At 37.5% G+C, this 20,749-nt stretch overlaps 1 pseudogene; it reads left to right on the plus strand.

Annotated features, from left to right (window-relative positions):
- The first annotated feature begins 6,148 nt into the window (after positions 1-6,148).
- LOC145976024 (uncharacterized) lies at positions 6,149-7,467 on the plus strand (annotated as a pseudogene).
- The last annotated feature ends 13,282 nt before the right edge of the window (positions 7,468-20,749 follow it).

Consider the following 20,749-nt stretch of genomic DNA (forward strand, 5'->3'; position numbering starts at 1 on the left):
CCATATAAATGTTCAACTTGTAAATGTTATCCCGAGTATAGTCAGATAGATGTCCCCAAAGTTGATAGAAGTATAGACCGGCAGAAATAGAAAGATTAGTATAAAAAATTTTATTGTTGGTAACGTTGACTCCCGAAAATTACCGACCGTCGGTAATGTAGATTTCTGTTTTACCGACCGATGGTAAGTTAGATTTCTGTTTTACCGACCGATGGTTAGCGTCACTTTCTGTTTTACCGACCGATGGTAAGTTATCGACTGATGGTAAGTTAGATTTCTGTTTTACCAACCGATGGTAAGTTATCGACTGATGGTAAGTTTTGATTGATGACTATTGGAAAAATTACCATCTGATGGTAAATTAGGATTATCGAGAATTTATTTGTTTGAAAGTTTAATGTGTTATCTTGATTTCAAATAAATTCTTATTTTATTTTGATTCTCTGAAAATCGAAAGGGGATTCGAGGAAAAATTAGGAGTTTGGATACGCTGACAAGATATCCACCTATCATACGGCTGGCTTAGTATTAACCTCGTAAGGTTAGGTTATAATTGCAAGTAGTGATAATGATTCGAATTGTTATAAACTAAGCCAGTGTATTGTCTCTAAGTCCTGGGATGTATCTCGTATTTTGAAGTTAAGGCTAAATTCAATCCAAGATCAAAAGGTCAACTTCTATCATTGGGATAAATCCCTCAAGATAATTGCTTATTAATCGAAAACTGTATTTTCGCCTACTCAAACGTTCGATTGACAGGAGGCCGCTTATTTTTTCTATTGCCTCACCAGCTCTAGGTTGAGAAACAACCTCTATCATGGGAATAAATTCCTCAAGATAATTATTTTTCCACCGAGCCAGACTTGGGTTCGACCTGCCGCTGCAGTTTCGCACTCGCTCACTGTCTATCGCGTCGTCTTATCAAAGAGATAAGTCCCAGATAAATTTTCCAATTGGAAATGAAATTTACTAAGTTGAATAATTGGATTAAGGGATACGGGTAATCAAAGGTAAGGTTCCCGAATTGTCGCGCACTGTTTCACTGAATTTAGTTGTTAGTAGAAATTAAAGGTTAGATTAATGACAAGTGGCCGGATATTTACCGGTGTCTGAAATGTCCTAGTGTGTGAAGGCTGCTTCCCTTCACTAGGCTGATGAGTGGATGCTGCTTCCTTCCGCTGGATACCGTCTACCTCAGTGACAGTTCGGGATGGAGGTTGCAGTCCAGGAGTTCGATTGAGAAACTCAATGTTCAATAGTCACTGAATTTATTAAATGAATACGCGTACAAAATCTCGGAGATATAAGTATTAACTTGAAGATCGGTGGGCAGAATGCCAGTTATTAACTGTTGAAAACGTTGGGCCAAATGCCGGAGGTAGTTGAATGTTGAAGATCGTTGGGCCAAATGCCAGTAGTTAGTTAAGTGTTGAAAACGTTGGGCCAAATGCGAGGAGGACCGCTCTGCACGGGTTTATATAGTCGTCAGTCCCAGTTTTGCACACGGTCCCAATAGTAGGAGATGCGCTTCTCCGTGGAGGGAGTCGAGCAGTGATTGGTTCCCTCCTCTGCTTCTTGCTGCGCGCGCCTCGAAAGACGCGTGCGCCTCGAGGGATGTGCCGCGTTGTCAACGGGTGATTGGTTTTCTCTGACGTGATTGTTGCGCAATGATTTGGGATTGGCTCCCGCTGACGTGACGGATGCGCGCGCCTCGGAAGATGCGCGCGCCTCGGCGTGGGCGGCGCGGTCGCTCATTGGTTCCCTTCTCCGGGCTGGTTGCGCGCGCCGCTGGCACAAGCGTGGGGAAGATGCGCGCGCTGCTGGGCGTTGCCGCAGGAATTGGGCGTAGTGTGGGCGTAGTTTAATTTGTAGATGGTGGGACTCTTCAGGATTGAAGTGGGGGTGGCGGAGCGGTCAGTATAGAATCGGCTATACTGGTTGCATTGTATTTTGACACATAAGTTTTATAATAATTATTAGACCATCAGAATTTCTTTGCAGTTTATATGCATATATTTTCTAATGTAGTTTTTTAAGCTCTAGCTGTAGAAATGTCAACGGAGTTTCTAGCATGCTCCGTTCGAAAGTTCATTTTTGTCTCTATGTATTATTATGGAAAATGCCTTTAAATATTGTTAATAAATTCTGACATCATAATTATTATAATTACAATTATTTTAACATAAGTATTTATGCGGTGGGATATAAGTATATAAAGACTATAAATTATTTCAATAAATGGTGCAACAATTTTTATTCTTTGCTTTTATTTTTAATATTTATATCTATTATGTTCTTGAATAAAAATTATTGCATGTACTTAATATTAATGTTTAACAATAAGTTAATTATTTCGTTATGTTGCGCAATGTTCTCTTGAACGGATTTTTTGTGGATTAATATATAAATGGAGGTTATTGCATACGCTTAATAACAATAAATTCATTTGTTACTTAATGATAATTAATTATTTCATCATGTTGCGTAATGTTGTGCAATAATATTCGAGCGGAATATTCCATAGTCTTAGTTTGGAATGTGATGATGACTCATAATATCGCATACGGAAAATTATATTTTAAAACTTCGTTTATAAAATTAGTAGTATTGGAGTTTTCATAATTATGTATACATGTGTCGGTTTTACTTTTTATGCTCCTTAAGGGAAAATTGTCATAAGATTTTTATTTATAGTATTTTTCGAGTTAATCTGGAATCAATGATTTTTGATATAATTTAGGCCCCGAAATAATTAGATATACGTGTAGTCGGTGCCGAGACGTGTTCAAAAATATATATATATGTATATAAATTCTTTTGGTTTTTGATTTGTAAAATTTCTTGTGTATCAGGATTACATATTAATAAAGGAGGTATTCTCTTATATGTCGGTAAAGTTAGTATCATCGCTACCCCAGAGATGGCGCTGCCCTCTGTCGGTAATGTGGGTACGGACAGTATTCACTGTCGGTAAGGTAGGAAATGACTTTATCCTCAGTCGGTAACGTCGGTAACTGTGTTATCATGCGTCGGTAATTTTTCTGTCGGTAACTTTTGCTCGGTTGGTAAAGTAGAAAACTTCCTTATCGACCGTCGGTAATTTTTCTGTCGGTAACTTTTACTCTGTCGGTAAAGTAGAAAACTCCCTTATCGACCGTCGGTAATTTTTCTGTCGGTAACTTTTACTCTGTCGGTAAAGTAGGAATTTATTTTATCGACTGTCGGTAACTTTTGTGTGGGTGATTTTGCCTATTGTCGGTAAAGTAGGTAATTTTTATGCGGATGATACTATATGTGGGCAAATACTTAAAATTATTTCTATCATTCCTAAGTGAGGACTTAAAATTATTTCTATCATTCCTAAGTGAGGTTATGTTATGTATAGCTAGCTTCTTAACAGAGAAAGATTATTTTCGGAGATATTGACAATATTATATCACGCGGCGGAATGATATTGATGTACTATAAGTATTGGTGATATTACATTGCGCGGTGAGATTTTATAATAAGAAATATTGGTGACAATAGATGGCGTGATGGAATTTTAATTAACAATATTAATTTATATTAACAATAATATGTTACTCGGTGAAATTAAGATTTATATGTTCGTCGGTGGAATTACAGTTTAAATATTATAGAGGCAATTTTTGCGTGTTTAAATAAAAATAAAAATTTTGTTGCGGGACGTAACACCCCGTTCGCCGGGAATCTCCGCAAGGCGATTCGCGAACAATTCCCCGTTCGCCGGGAATCTCCGCAAGGCGATTCGCGAACAATTCCCCGTTCGCCAGGAATCTCCGCAAGGCGATTCGCGAACAATTCCTCGTTCGCCGGGAATCTCCGCAAGGTGATTCGCGAACAATCCCTCGTTCGCCGGGAATCTCCGCAAGGCGATTCGCGAACAATTCCCCGTTCGCCGGGAATCTCCGCAAGGCGATTCGCGAACAATTCCCCGTTCGCCGGGAATCTCCGCAAGGCGATTCGCGAACAATTCCCCGTTCGCCGGGAATCTCCGCAAGGCGATTCGCGAACAAATCCTAATCCGAATTTCTCCTAAATTTCAAACCTTTATTTGGAACCATTTCCGAGTCACGTTAATTCATTTCATTTCCCTTCTATTTATTACTTCACTGTCTCTTTATTTGTATGACCAATTTAAACTTAAGAGTAAAATTTTTCGGAACGAATTATCATTTTGCCTAAGGCTTATCCATCTTTTCCCAATGACAACAGTGATATATTTTATAATAGCTAGTCTAACATCAAATCAGTAAGATATTCAGCGTCAAAATTATTATTAGTGCCTCCCACCAGTAAACGGCGGGCAGCGTTGCGGTGGCGGAATCGGCTGAACAGACGGATACAGGCTCAATCTTTACCTAAACCTATTAATGGCGATACCTTAGATAATATTGACGCGCCCGTTAGCAGTAATAAACTCGACACTAACACACACGCACCTAACCCCTCTTCCTCACCCCTTATTCCGAATTATTCTCCAATCTCGTCCCCAGGGCATTCCTCGACCTTCCCCGGTACACCTGTTCCAGGCCCCGCGCCGTCGTTTGGTTCACCCCCCAGATCTCCTACCCCGACCCCACCAGAATTTTCTCCTTCCCCAGCTACTTCATCAACCCTTGTATTCGAACCTTCTCCTTTGCCTTCTCCCGAACCCCCTCGTTCCCCCTCACCTCCTGTCCGGGAGCGTACCCCTCCCATACCTGTCATCACCCTCGACTCAGACCCTCCTTCCCCTTCCACCTCCTCGGAGTTTTCTGAATTCAGCGAGGCTCTGGGAAATTTCGCGAGAGATCTTCCTGACCTTGAACAAGATTCCCCCGATTTCGACTTCCCTCCCGATTCCCCGTCGGAACATCCTGACACCCCTGAAACTCCTGAACCTCTCCCTCCTCACCCTCTAAGTTATTTCCTATCACAGTTTCCCCTCATCGACTTCCCCATTCCCGAAGGAACTTTCCGTGTGGGCCCCGGTCCTGTTGACCACGAGGAGTTCCTTCACTACCTTACCACTGCCCCTCCCGATGCTATAATTGCTTGGCATCTCCCTGGCTCCCACCTTCCATTAGGAGTTTCTATACAAGCCCTGTGGAAGAAATTCCCTCCGTCCACTATCCAATTTCCTGAAAATCCTTGACCTTTTGTGCTCCCCCCCTTTTTTTCTTCCCCACCTATAATATACCTGTTTAGATAGCAAATTTTAAATTAAAAGAAACAAAATTGTAATAATCTCCAGCCAGGGTTAATACTTAAGATTAGATTTACCACTTTCATTCCTGGCTGACGTCCTCCGAACCAATGTAACACCCGCGGAAATTCCCTCACACATACAAAACAACACACATATAAAATTTTCAACTATATTTTGTATTTTTAGTAAGGATCTTTATGTAAACATATTTCATATCGCTCAAACGACTAATTATTGAATAAATGATAATTTATAATAAAATCTTCATTTAATTTTGCTACCGTTCCCTTACCCGTTCCCTTACCCGTTCTCATTCCTTGAAGTCCGAAGTCGCACAGGGTTCCGTCCCGAGTAAAAGAGATTCAATTCTCTTACCGAAAAGGGACCGACGAGCGTAACGGCCTAGGACACTCACAGAGTTAAAGGGACCATTCTGGTCACTGACCTGTGCCAGGCCCCTGACAGTGCGCTCGACCCGATCTATACACACGCCCGAAAAGTGTGTCACCGGGTAAGTAGGTTGCGTCCTTCCATACGGCCCGACCTTTTAAGGGTCTGGACGTAACATACTGATAAATTTTGGGGGCTCGTCCGGGATTGAAATGTGCGATCTTGGAAATCGGAATAAGTGACGGGACTCGAAGTAAAGTCAATAAAGACGAAATAGAAGATCTTTATAAAACTGCATTAGAGCGATATAGTAAACCAAAAAACACTCGAGCTATTTCTACTCCTTTACACACATCTACCCCTAAAGCGACATCTAAACAAGTCCAATTTATTGAGGAAAATTCTTCCAATTTAACTGAAAATACCCAAATTGCCGATTCGCCTGAGCCGTCTTCCAACGATTCCGAATCTACCGCCGCAAACGCTAGTATAAGTAAAATAGTTGATAGTAATAACTTTGAAAATTATCCTGAAAACCCTAAAATCATGGCGCAACAAAATCCTTTCGCCACACTGAAATATGCGGTTGACGCTGTCCCCTTCTTCGATGGCAGCAACATTCCGCTTAACTATTTTATTGAAGGCTGCGAAGAAGCAAAATCAATGCTTCCTAAGGAAGCCGAACCGCAGTTTACTAAAATTTTAAGAACTCGAATAGTAGGTGAAGCAGCAGAACGATTCAAGACCAAGATTTTGATAAAGTATCGCAACTAACTGCCTATTTAAAACGAATTTATGGGCCGGTAAAAACCGTCTATCAACTCCAAGGAGAACTAGGATGTATTTATCAGAAAAATGACGAGGATGTAGTTACTTACGCTAACCGCGTCAAGATCTTAGGAAAACAGATATTAGAGGCGTATAGAGGACCCGGAAATACATTGCCGGACCAAGCTACTAAGACATCGCTAGAAAAAGACATGAGTAAATGTTTTATAAGGGGGCTTAAGCCCGAAATCGAACAAAGAATAGCGAGGGATTTAGATGTACAAGAAACGGTCGCCGATGCCTTAAGGAGAGAAAGAGAACTGCGGGTAATGACAGATTTACGACAGGGACAGAGCAATGACTCAAACAGAACAAAAGTATTACCTACTAATCGATTGCGGGAAACGTGCCAAATCTGCCTCAAAGAGGGGCATGTAGCAAACAATTGTCGAAAACTTTCTCAATTTTCACTACAAAATCACCATAAATCTGATCTAGGCATGGAAATATTAATATGTCAGATTTGTAAAAAACGAGGGCATAGTGCTGACAAATGTCGGTTTCGCGATCCTCAAGCTCGACAAACGATAAACGTAATACAGGAAAAAGCTGTCACCTGTCAATTATGTTCAAAACCAGGACATAATGCAAAAACCTGTCGACAAAATACTAATAGTCAACCCAATAAAGTCTCTGTAATTTGCCAGTGGTGTGATAAGCCAGGGCATTCCGCCAATAATTGCTGGAAAAAACAAAATGAAGAGAGAAACCTCGAAAATAAACCGAGAATTACTTGCCAAACTTGCGACAAATTCGGAAACACCTCTAAAAAATGTCGTTCTAAAATTAATCAACAAGCGGCGCCTACGAACGATTTATTCTGTCGATATTGCAAAGACAGAGGTCATCTACTCGATAATTGTCAATTACGTATCGCGAGTAACAACCGTCGCAAGGAAAATAGTCAGGGAAACTACAAGGGCCCCTCGACGTCGGGTGTGCAGCAGGGGGCCGGGCAGACCTCACACCCTTCACAATCTCAAGTGGCCAAGTAGGAAGTAATAACATAAATGTACAGCCTGTGACAGTAAATCTCAACAAGCAAAGTCTAGTGCCTACTGTCCGGGTTAACGTTAAAGATATGCCGACTTCCATAACTCTTATGTTAGATACAGGATCTGGACCTAATGTTATCAAAGAAAATTTCGCACCTGAGGGACTTAATGTTAATTACAGAAATATATTAAAATTAAATGGTATAAACGATTATCCTGTTTACACCCTCGGTGAAATCGTATTAACTCTTTTTGAACTACCAGTCATCTTTCATATTGTATCTAACGATTTCCCAATTCCGCAATCTGGAATATTAGGCAATGAATTTTTTAAACAAACTTTTTCGAAAATAGATTATGCGGAGGAATGCCTGATTGCATCTGAAATTAATATACCTTTCTTTACGCTGGAGATGATCGTAGTGGTTCCACGATCTGAGTCATTATTTTATGTGAGGATAAAAAATCCAGAAATAAAGGTAGGATACATACCCAGATTAGAATTAACGCACGGGATTCTAGGGGACACCATTGTCGAAAATACATCCGGAAAAGCGTATTTAAACATCGTAAGCACCCTAGACGAAGAAAAGGAAGTGCAAGTTCCGATCTTGCGCTTGAAACCGTTAAATGAAGTGCTTGACGACCATGAATCTACATTGGAAGACCGAAACGACTTAGAAAAATCAGTCCGTATAGAGGAAGAAATTAAACATAAGGCATTTAACAAAATGACTGAGGAGCTCAACTATAAGGGCGAGATGGAAATTGAAGTCAAAAATAAAAATAAAAATGAAGTTAGCATCAAGGAATCTCAAAACAAAACTAATAAAGAAATACAAAATCAAGTAGAAAATAAAATAAAAAATAAGAATAAAAATAAAATAAAAATAAAAAAGAAGAAAGAAGAGGAAACTGCAAATTGCAAAAATGGAGCGGAATTTGAACATGAAAACCATCAACATAATCCTACTATTGATGGAATACTGAATGAAAATAAAGAAGAGATATTAAACCAAAAGGAAAACAAAAAAGAAATTAAATATAAAAATAACCATGAAGAAAAAATCAGGGAAATAAATTCAAAAATCCTAGAAGAGGCAAATTACCAGACCTCTCCAGGGGAAATTAACTCCAGGATTTCGGAGGGAAATTTCCAAACCTCGACAGAAAATCCTAGCTCCGTCAATTGTGAGGAGGGAAGTTACCAAACCTCGTTATACAATTCGACACCTTCTTATTTTAAAAAGGGGAGCAATTCTTTATCACCCTTTGATATCGAATTCCCGGAATTTGAATTGTTTTCAAAAAATAATGATAATGAATTAGAAATTTCTCTAAAAAATCTCCTCAATAAAGTTCAAACGACGACTCGTAAAAATAAAAAATTAAAAATTAAAGGTCTCAAAGGACACAGACCGTCTTCAAGAATTTCCACGTCTTTGTTAAACAAATCTCAAGAGATCATAGATAAATTTATGCGAAAACGTAAATCAAAACATGACGAAAATCAACAAATTAATACTGCAAGTTCCAAGTGTTTGGTGGTCACTGAAAGAAAAATGAAGGATCGACTCGTTGAAATAATAAAATCTCTACGATTAGAACATCTAAATGGAACAGAGAGAGACCACGTAATAAAGTTAATAACGAATAGCCAAGATAGATTTCACATTCCCGGAGAAAAATTGACTGCGACAAACGTATGTTACGTCCCGCAACAAAATTTTTATTTTTATTTAAACACGCAAAAATTGCCTCTATAATATTTAAACTGTAATTCCACCGACGAACATATAAATCTTAATTTCACCGAGTAACATATTATTGTTAATATAAATTAATATTGTTAATTAAAATTCCATCACGCCATCTATTGTCACCAATATTTCTTATTATAAAATCTCACCGCGCAATGTAATATCACCAATACTTATAGTACATCAATATCATTCCGCCGCGTGATATAATATTGTCAATATCTCCGAAAATAATCTTTCTCTGTTAAGAAGCTAGCTATACATAACATAACCTCACTTAGGAATGATAGAAATAATTTTAAGTCCTCACTTAGGAATGATAGAAATAATTTTAAGTATTTGCCCACATATAGTATCATCCGCATAAAAATTACCTACTTTACCGACAATAGGCAAAATCACCCACACAAAAGTTACCGACAGTCGATAAAATAAATTCCTACTTTACCGACAGAGTAAAAGTTACCGACAGAAAAATTACCGACGGTCGATAAGGGAGTTTTCTACTTTACCGACAGAGTAAAAGTTACCGACAGAAAAATTACCGACGGTCGATAAGGAAGTTTTCTACTTTACCAACCGAGCAAAAGTTACCGACAGAAAAATTACCGACGCATGATAACACAGTTACCGACGTTACCGACTGAGGATAAAGTCATTTCCTACCTTACCGACAGTGAATACTGTCCGTACCCACATTACCGACAGAGGGCAGCGCCATCTCTGGGGTAGCGATGATACTAACTTTACCGACATATAAGAGAATACCTCCTTTATTAATATGTAATCCTGATACACAAGAAATTTTACAAATCAAAAACCAAAAGAATTTATATACATATATATATATTTTTGAACACGTCTCGGCACCGACTACACGTATATCTAATTATTTCGGGGCCTAAATTATATCAAAAATCATTGATTCCAGATTAACTCGAAAAATACTATAAATAAAAATCTTATGACAATTTTCCCTTAAGGAGCATAAAAAGTAAAACCGACACATGTATACATAATTATGAAAACTCCAATACTACTAATTTTATAAACGAAGTTTTAAAATATAATTTTCCGTATGCGATATTATGAGTCATCATCACATTCCAAACTAAGACTATGGAATATTCCGCTCGAATATTATTGCACAACATTACGCAACATGATGAAATAATTAATTATCATTAAGTAACAAATGAATTTATTGTTATTAAGCGTATGCAATAACCTCCATTTATATATTAATCCACAAAAAATCCGTTCAAGAGAACATTGCGCAACATAACGAAATAATTAACTTATTGTTAAACATTAATATTAAGTACATGCAATAATTTTTATTCAAGAACATAATAGATATAAATATTAAAAATAAAAGCAAAGAATAAAAATTGTTGCACCATTTATTGAAATAATTTATAGTCTTTATATACTTATATCCCACCGCATAAATACTTATGTTAAAATAATTGTAATTATAATAATTATGATGTCAGAATTTATTAACAATATTTAAAGGCATTTTCCATAATACATAGAGACAAAAATGAACTTTCGAACGGAGCATGCTAGAAACTCCGTTGACATTTCTACAGCTAGAGCTTAAAAAACTACATTAGAAAATATATGCATGTAAACTGCAAAGAAATTCTGATGGTCTAATAATTATTATAAAACATATGTGTCAAAATACAATGTAACCAGTATAGCCGATTCTATACTGACCGCTCCGTCACCCCCACTTCAATTCTGAAGAGTCCCATCATCTACAAATTAATCTACGCCCACACTACGCCCAATTCCTGCGGCAACGCCCAGCAGCGCGCGCATCTTCCCCACGCTTGTGCCAGCGGCGCGCGCAACCAGCCCGGAGAAGGGAACCAATGAGCGACCGCGCCGCCCACACCGAGGCGCGCGCATCTTCCGAGGCGCGCGCATCCGTCACGTCAGCGGGAGCCAATCCCAAATCATTGCGCAACAATCACGTCAGAGAAAACCAATCACCCGTTGACAACGCGGCACATCCCTCGAGGCGCACGCATCTTTCGAGGCGCGCGCAGCCAGAAGCAGAGGAGGGAACCAATCACTGCTCGACTCCCTCCACGGAGAAGCGCATCTCCTACTATTGGGACCGTGTGCAAAACTGGGACTGACGACTATATAAACCCGTGCAGAGCGGTCCTCCTCGCATTTGGCCCAACAATATTCAACATTCAACTACAGTTAACAACTACTGGCACTCTGCCCAACGATCTTCAAGTTAATACTTATATCTCCGAGATTTTGTACGTGTATTCAGTTAATAAATTCAGTGACTATTGAACATTGAGTTTCTCAATCGAACTCCTGGACTGCAACCTCCATCCCGAACTGTCACCGAGGTAGACGGTATCCAGTGGAAGGAAGCAGCATCCACTCCTCATCAGCCTAGTGAAGGGAAGCAGCCTTCACACACTAGGACATTTCAGACACTGGTAAATATCCGGCCACTTGTCATTAATCTAACCTTTAATTTCTACTAACAACTAAATTCAGTGAAACAGTGCGCGACAATTCGGGAACCTTACCTTTGATTACCCGTATCCCTTAATCCAATTATTCAACTTAGTAAATATCATTTCCAATTGGAAAATTTATCTGGGACTTATCTCTTTGATAAGACGACGCGATAGACAGTGAGCGAGTGCGAAACTGCAGCGGCAGGTCGAACCCAAGTCTGGCTCGGTGGAAAAATAATTATCTTGAGGAATTTATTCCCATGATAGAGGTTGTTTCTCAACCTAGAGCTGGTGAGGCAATAGAAAAAATAAGCGGCCTCCTGTCAATCGACGTTTGAGTAGGCGAAAATACAGTTTTCGATTAATAGGCAATTATCTTGAGGGATTTATCCCAATGATAGAAGTTGACCTTTTGATCTTGGATTGAATTTAGCCTTAACTTCAAAATACGAGATACATCCCAGGACTTAGAGACAATACACTGGCTTAGTTTATAACAATTTGAATCATTATCACTACTTGCAATTATAACCTAACCTTACGAGGTTAATACTAAGCCAGCCGTATGATAGGTGGATACCTTGTCAGCGTATCCAAACTCCTGATTTTTCCTCGAATCCCCTTTCGATTTTCAGAGAATCAAAATAAAATATGAATTTATTTGAAACCAAGATAACAAATTAACATTTCAAACAAATAAATTCTCGATAATCCTAATTTACCATCAGTTGGTAATTTTTCCAATAGTCATCAATCATAACTTACCATCGGTCGATAACTTACCATCAGTCAATAACTTACCATCGGTCGATAACTTACCATCGGTCGGTAAAACAGAAAGTGCCGCTAACCATCGGTCGGTAAAACAGAAATCTACATTACCGACGGTCGGTAATTTTCGGGAGTCAACGTTACCAACAATAAAATTTTTTATACTAATCTTTCTATTTCTGCCGGTCTATACTTCTATCAACTTTGGGGACATCTATCTGACTATACTCGGGATAACAATTATAAATTGAACATTCATATGGAATTCCTTTTTTCTTTTTTTATTAACAGGTATCGGGTATTCTTAAATTCAACTTTACGCAAAAGTAAGTGACTTCAAAATCACCAAAGACTCAAATACTAAATAGACAGGTTTATAATTGGTTAATTAAACGACAGATGGTCCGAGTGAGACAAGGTAACTTCAATACCCGTCGAAATATTCTACGCCGTGTGAGACGAAATAGGCAAACGCGACGTACCTTCTTCCCTATCATCACTCTTGAGAATGAAATCATTGCACCAGTTCCCGAGATCATCGACTTAGAACCTCAGTCACCTATCCCCATAATCACTATTGAGGAAGAAAGCCACGAAATTATCCCAGTCCCACATAATCAATATTCTCCCTCCAATCTAGTAGAAAGAATTACCGAAGATAGAAGCAACTGTTCAACCATCTCGTTAAACTCCGACCAGGCATCCATCCCCGGACCTTCAGTGGATTGGAGTCAGAGTCCAGAGACTGCTTCCATCTCGGGGACATTCCAACATCTTGACACCGTACCCCTATACAACTACTATCCCGAGGAAAACAGCCTATATAGTCCTCCTAGCTATTCCCCCGTGGCATATGAAGACCCAGACCCCTTCGAGCCCTTAGAGATTTCCCTAGCTTCCCCAGAAAGACCCATCTCAACCATAAACATCGAATATTCTTACTTTCTACCAAAATTGTACGGTTACCCTAGGGAGGAATAAAAGGATATTCAAATTTGTAAAATAAAAAATATATATACTTTGAACAAAATAGAATAAACTTATAAAATTTAATGTGAACATTTATTCACTCTCCACCTAGAATCCTCTCTGCCAAGCACAATAGACCTTCAATCTCTCGGCGTCCCAGGGTATAGCCGGCCAAGCAGGTTGCCCTAAAACAAATTGAGAGATTAATTGCGTCCAACTGGGAAAGTAAGACTTCCAGACCAGTCCTGAGGAACTGGGGACGTAACACCAGTGTATCGTTACTAATCTCTGGGATGGATCTCGTATCTTGAAATCAAGGCTAGATTCAACCTGACGTGGTTTACATCAGACAGCTCCAAAATTAAAGGACAACTTCCATCATTAGTGACGCAGCTTCAAGATAATTGTCAATTAACCGGGCTTAAGTTGTATCTTTGCCTAATCAAACGTCGATATGACAGGAGGCCGCTAATCTTTTATTTGCCTCACCAGCTCCAAGTCAAAAGGAAACCTCTATCATTGGAATATGTTCCTCAAGATAATTGCCTTTTCACCGTGCCTAAATTAGATTTGTCCTGCTGAAGCAGGTTCTTACTAATTACTGTCAATCGAGTCGTCTTATCAAAGAGATAGATCCCATGAAAGACTTCCAATTCGAAGTATGATTTAAATAAATTGTGTGTGTGGATATGGGAATATGAATAGTTGAAGGTAGGAATTAAAATATAGAAAATGACAGTCAAGTAGCATGCGACTGTGTATGTTATTAATTATTAATAAGTATTAGGAAGCAAAGAAAATTTAATTGGTTTAAGATGTACTTACCAGATGATGGAGTTCTTGATGTCGTTACGTCCCGCAACAAAAATTTTAAATATTACTTTGTAGTATAACATCAAGAAATTTTCATCTTATATAATTTTTAAATGTTACATATATTCACTATAAATTCATATATATATATTATATGTAATTTGCCGATATTCATATTACCTAGTTATCCTATATAACTAAAATACTAGTAAACTACCAGTGCTAACTGAATAGCTGGATTTACAGAAATATGCTAATCGAATAAAATTAATATATTTCTGCACTGATTATTAATCAACTTTATTCAGGAAAGAAATAGATTTGAAATCGTGTTATTAAAAATAATTTTGCATAATGCAAACTGTGTTAAAGGTGTTCGCGACAAAATTCATATAAATCATTATATGAACGTTAGCAGAAAATTATCATTTCAAATATCTATTAATATATATATATATGTAACCGAAAAATTAGAAAATATACTATATTACACCTGCAGTAATTGTGCATGCAAAATAATTATACACTTCAAATTAATTACAGAAAAGTGAACATAACTGTGTTATAAAACACTATTATAATTAATTCCTTTAGTCAAAAAGAAGACAATTTAAAATTCTATTTTTAAATTCTAGTAATTTATATTGTTAGAGCAAAAATATCATAACGGAAAATACGTACATATAAGTACCTATACTTACTACAATGTAAAATCCCATAAAATCCCCTTTACAATAATATACGGAAATATTTATGGACCAATCAAGCACCTCATAAAACATAACCCTTCTCCTGGAAATTATAAAATAATATTAGAAACAATTTATTTAAAGACTAAGTAAAAGCACCTTTAATTATAAAACAATACGTACCTAAAATCTTTTAACCATTGATCTTACTGCCCTATACGGATCCCTTCGATGGACGATGTAACTGGACTGACGTAAGTGGAATGCAGCTATTACAAATTTTGAAACCTGAAAAAAAAATATAATTAAATTAATATTTGGATGAATTGAGACATAACCTATGGCAAAAATGCCAACAAATATCCTGAAAGCAAGTCTACACAGAAGGAATATTAATATAAAAGATTAATAAAAAAATTATCAATAATAAAAGAAAATTTATAAAATTAATTTTGTGCTATATTTGTGCTCCAAAATAGTGTAAAAACATTTGTAAAAATTACATTATTTAATTAGAACCAACATATCATAAGTATCGGCGAACGATGAAATTCATTTGTACAAGAGGAAAGTAACTCAAAGAATTTGTTGCTCGCATCTTTTTGGTATTAAAATAATCAGTAAGCATTATACTATCGAAATATATAAGAGATTGAATTTGTTGCTCGTTTTAAACTATTAGAAATCGACACTTTGTCGGCACGAAGCTTAAAATACTAGATATATATATATTCACTATTATAAAGTAATTTTTCCCAGAGTCTTGATACCTGAAAATTATAATAAATGTATCAGAAGAGTTACTATAAGAATTATTGAGTAACCCATTTAAAATATAATTCATACTCACACACTTTTTATAACCCTGTATATATATATATATATATATATATATATCCTCTTCCTAACAATATAAGACAGCTCGTCATAAATAAGTAGCAAGAATTCCAAGTCCCAGCAGCTGAAAATAACAATCCAATAATATTTGGCCGTATGAAAAATTAACTCAACATAAAATACATAAAAACATCAATCTATACAAAAATCTATTATCATTATAAAAATTTTTAGTTAATCAAAACTAATGTATTAATGTAATTAAAAAGGTATAATATTTTACAAATGTGTATAACCATATAGTAATGAAGAAAATCAAATAGTAAAATAAGTATGGTAAATCAAATATTAATAGACTAAATTTTAACAACAAATATATTAAATTAAATAATAACTACAAAAGGAAAAATTCAGTACTGTTACGTCCCCAGTTCCTCAGGACCGGTCTGGAAGTCTTACTTTCCCAGTTGGACGCAATTAATCTCTCAATTTGTTTTAGGGCAACCTGCTAGGCCGGCTATACCCTGGGACGCCGAGAGATTGAAGGTCTATTGTGCTTAGAGAGGATTCTAGGTGGAGAGTGAATAAACATTCATACTAAATTTTATAAGTTTATTTTGTTTTGTTCAAAGTATATATATATATTTTTATTTTACAAATTTGAATATCCTTTTATTCCTCCCTCGGGTAACCGTACAATTCTGGTAGAAAGTAAGAATATTCGATGTTTATGGTTGAGATGGGTCTTTCTGGGGAAGCTAAGGAAATCTCTAAGGGCTCAAAGGGGTCTGGGTCTTCATATGCCACGGGGGAATAGCTAGGAGGACTATATAGGCTGTTTTCCTCGGGATAGTAGTTGTATAGGGGTACGGTGTCAAGATGTTGGAATGTCCCCGAGATGGAAGCAGTCTCTGGACTCTGACTCCAATCCACTGAAGGTCCAGGGATGGATGCCTGGTCGGAGTTTAACGAGATGGTTGAACAGTTGCTTCTATCTTCGGTAATTCTTTCTACTAGATTGGAGGGAGAATATTGATTATGTGGGACTGGGATAATTTCGTGGCTTTCTTCCTCAATAGTGATTATGGGGATAGGTGACTGAGGTTCTAAGTCGATGATCTCGGGAACTGGTGCAATGATTTCATTCTCAAGAGTGATGATAGGGAAGAAGGTACGTCGCGTTTGCCTATTTCGTCTCACACGGCGTAGAATATTTCGACGGGTATTGAAGTTACCTTGTCTCACTCGGACCATCTGTCGTTTAATTAACCAATTATAAACCTGTCTATTTAGTATTTAAGACTTTGGTGATTTTGAAGTCACTTACTTTTGCGTAAAGTTGAATTTAAGAATACCCGATACCTGTTAATAAAAAAAAGAAAAAGGGAATTCCATATGAATGTTCAATTTATAATTGTTATCCCGAGTATAGTCAGATAGATGTCCCCAAAGTTGATAGAAGTATAGACCGGCAGAAATAGAAAGATTAGTATAAAAAATTTTATTGTTGGTAACGTTGACTCCCGAAAATTACCGACCGTCGGTAATGTAGATTTCTGTTTTACCGACCGATGGTAAGTTAGGTTTCTGTTTTACCGACCGATGGTAAGTTAGATTTCTGTTTTACCGACCGATGGTTAGCGTCACTTTCTGTTTTACCGACCGATGGTAAGTTATCGACTGATGGTAAGTTATCGACCGATGGTAAGTTATCGACTGATGGTAAGTTATCGACCGATGGTAAGTTTTGATTGACGACTATTGGAAAAATTACCAACTGATGGTAAATTAGGATTATCGAGAATTTATTTGTTTGAAATGTTAATGTGTTATCTTGGTTTCAAAAAGATTCTTATTTTATTTTGATTCTCTGAAAATCGAAAGAGGATTCGAGGAAAAATCAGGAGTTTGGATACGCTGACAAGGTATCCACCTATCATACGGCTGGCTTAGTATTAACCTCGTAAGGTTAGGTTATAATTGCAAGTAGTGATAATGATTCAAAACTAAGCCAGTGTATTGTCTCTAAATCCTGGGATGTATCTCGTATTTTGAAGTTAAGGCTAAATTCAATCCAAGATCAAAAGGTCAACTTCTATCATTGGGATAAATCCCTCAAGATAATTGCCTATTAATCGAAAACTGTATTTTCGCCTACTCAAACGTCGATTGACAGGAGGCCGCTTATTTTTTCTATTGCCTCACCAGCTCTAGGTTGAGAAACAACCTCTATCATGGGAATAAATTCCTCAAGATAATTATTTTTCCACCGAGCCAGACTTGGGTTCGACCTGCCGCTGCAGTTTCGCACTCGCTCACTGTCTATCGCGTCGTCTTATCAAAGAGATAAGTCCCAGATAAATTTTCCAATTGGAAATGATATTTACTAAGTTGAATAACTGGATTAAGGAATACGGGTAATCAAAGGTAAGGTTCCCGAATTGTCGCGCACTGTTTCACTGAATTTAGTTGTTAGTAGAAATTAAAGGTTAGATTAATGACAAGTGGCCGGATATTTACCAGTGTCTGAAATGTCCTAGTGTGTGAAGGCTGCTTCCCTTCACTAGGCTGATGAGTGGATGCTGCTTCCTTCCGCTGGATACCGTCTACCTCAGTGACAGTTCGGGATGGAGGTTGCAGTCCAGGAGTTTGATTGAGAAACTCAATGTTCAATAGTCACTGAATTTATTAACTGAATACACGTACAAAATCTCGGAGATATAAGTATTAACACTGTGAATATCGTTGGGCAAAATGCCAGTAGTTAAGTGTTGAAAACGTTGGGCCAAATGCCAAGTTATCATTGTAAATATCGTTGGGCCAAATGCGAGGAGGACCGCTCTGCACGGGTTTATATAGTCGTCAGTCCCAGTTTTGCACACGGTCCCAATAGTAGGAGATGCGCTTCTCCGTGGAGGGAGTCGAGCAGTGATTGGTTCCCTCCTCTGCTTCTGGCTGCGCGCGCCTCGAAAGATGCGTCCGCCTCGAGGGATGTGCCGCGTTGTCAACGGGTGATTGGTTTTCTCTGACGTGATTGTTGCGCAATGATTTGGGATTGGCTCCCGCTGACGTGACGGATGCGCGCGCCTCGGAAGATGCGCGCGCCTCGGCGTGGGCGGCGCGGTCGCTCATTGGTTCCCTTCTCCGGGCTGGTTGCGCGCGCCGCTGGCACGAGCGTGGGGAAGATGCGCGCGCTGCTGGGCGTTGCCGCAGGAATTGGGCGTAGTTTGGGCGTAGTTTAATTTGTAGATGGTGGGACTCTTCAGAATTGTAGTGGGGGTGACGGAGCGGTCAGTATAGAATCGGCTATACTGGTTGCATTGTATTTTGACACAAGTTTTATAATAATTATTAGACCATCAGAATTTCTTTGCAGTTTATATGCATATATTTTCTAATGTAGTTTTTTAAGCTCTAGCTGTAGAAATGTCAACGGAGTTTCTAGCATGCTCCGTTCGAAAGTTCATTTTTGTCTCTATGTATTATTATGGAAAATGCCTTTAAATATTGTTAATAAATTCTGACATCATAATTATTATAATTACAATTATTTTAACATAAGTATTTATGATTATGCGGTGGGATATAAGTATATAAAGACTATAAATTATTTCAGTAAATGGTGCAACAATTTTTATTCTTTGCTTTTATTTTTAATATTTATATCTATTAGGTTCTTGAATAAAAATTATATTTATATCTATTAGGTTCTTGAATAAAAATTATTGCATGTACTTAATATTAATGTTTAACAATAAGTTAATTATTTCGTTATGTTGCGCAATGTTCTCTTGAACGGATTTTTTGTGGATTAATATATAAATGGAGGTTATTGCATACGCTTAATAACAATAAATTCATTTGTTACTTAATGATAATTAATTATTTCATCATGTTACGTAATGTTGTGCAATAATATTCGAGCGGAATATTCCATAGTCTTAGTTTGGAATGTGATGATGACTCATAATATCGCATACGGAAAATTATATTTTAAAACTTCGTTTATAAAATTAGTAGTATTGGAGTTTTCATAATTATGTATACATGTGTCTGTCTGACTTTTTATGCTCCTTAAGGGAAAATTGTCATAAGATTTTTATTTATAGTATTTTTCGAGTTAATCTGGAATCAATGATTTTTGATATAATTTAGGCCCCGAAATAATTAGATATACATGTAGTCGGTGCCGAGCCATGTTCAAAAATATATATATATGTATATAAAGTCTTTTGGTTTTTGATTTGTAAAATTTCTTGTGTATCAGGATTACATATTAATGAAAGAGGTATTCTCTTATATGTCGGTGAAGTTAGTATCATCGCTACACCAGAGATGGCGCTGCCCTCTGTCGGTAATGTGGGTATGGACAGTCTTCACTGTCGGTAAGGTAGGAAATGACTTTATCCTCAGTCGGTAACGTCGGTAACTGTGTTATCATGGGTCGGTAATTTTTCTGTCGGTAACTTTTGCTCGGTCGGTAAGGTAGAAAACTTCCTTATCAACCGTCGGTAATTTTTCTGTCGGTAACTTTTACTCTGTCGGTAAGGTAGAAAACTTCCTTATCGACCGTCGGTAATTTTTCTGTCGGTAACTTTTACTCTGTCGGTAAAGTAGGAATTTACTTTACCTTCCGTCGGTAACTTTTATGTCGGTAACTTTTACTCTGTCGGTAAAGTAGGAATTTACTTTATCGACTGTCGGTAACTTTTGTGTGGGTGATTTTGCCTATTGTCGGTAAAGTAGGTAATTTTTATGCGGATGATACTATATGTGGGCAAACACTTAAAATTATTTCTATCAGTCCTAAGTGAGGTTATGTTATGTATAGCTAGCTTAACAAAGAAAGATTATTTTCGGAGATATTGACAATAGTATATCGTGCGGCGGAATGATATTGATGTACTATAAGTATTGGTGATATTACATTGCGCGGTGAGATTTTATAATAAAAAAATATTGGTGACAATAGATGGCGTGATGGAAT

This window comes from Camponotus vicinus, unplaced genomic scaffold (assembly GCF_025532165.1).
Source record: "Camponotus vicinus isolate PSW18456_S1 unplaced genomic scaffold, iyCamVici1.0 SCAF_8, whole genome shotgun sequence".
Lineage (NCBI taxonomy): Eukaryota > Metazoa > Arthropoda > Insecta > Hymenoptera > Formicidae > Camponotus > Camponotus vicinus.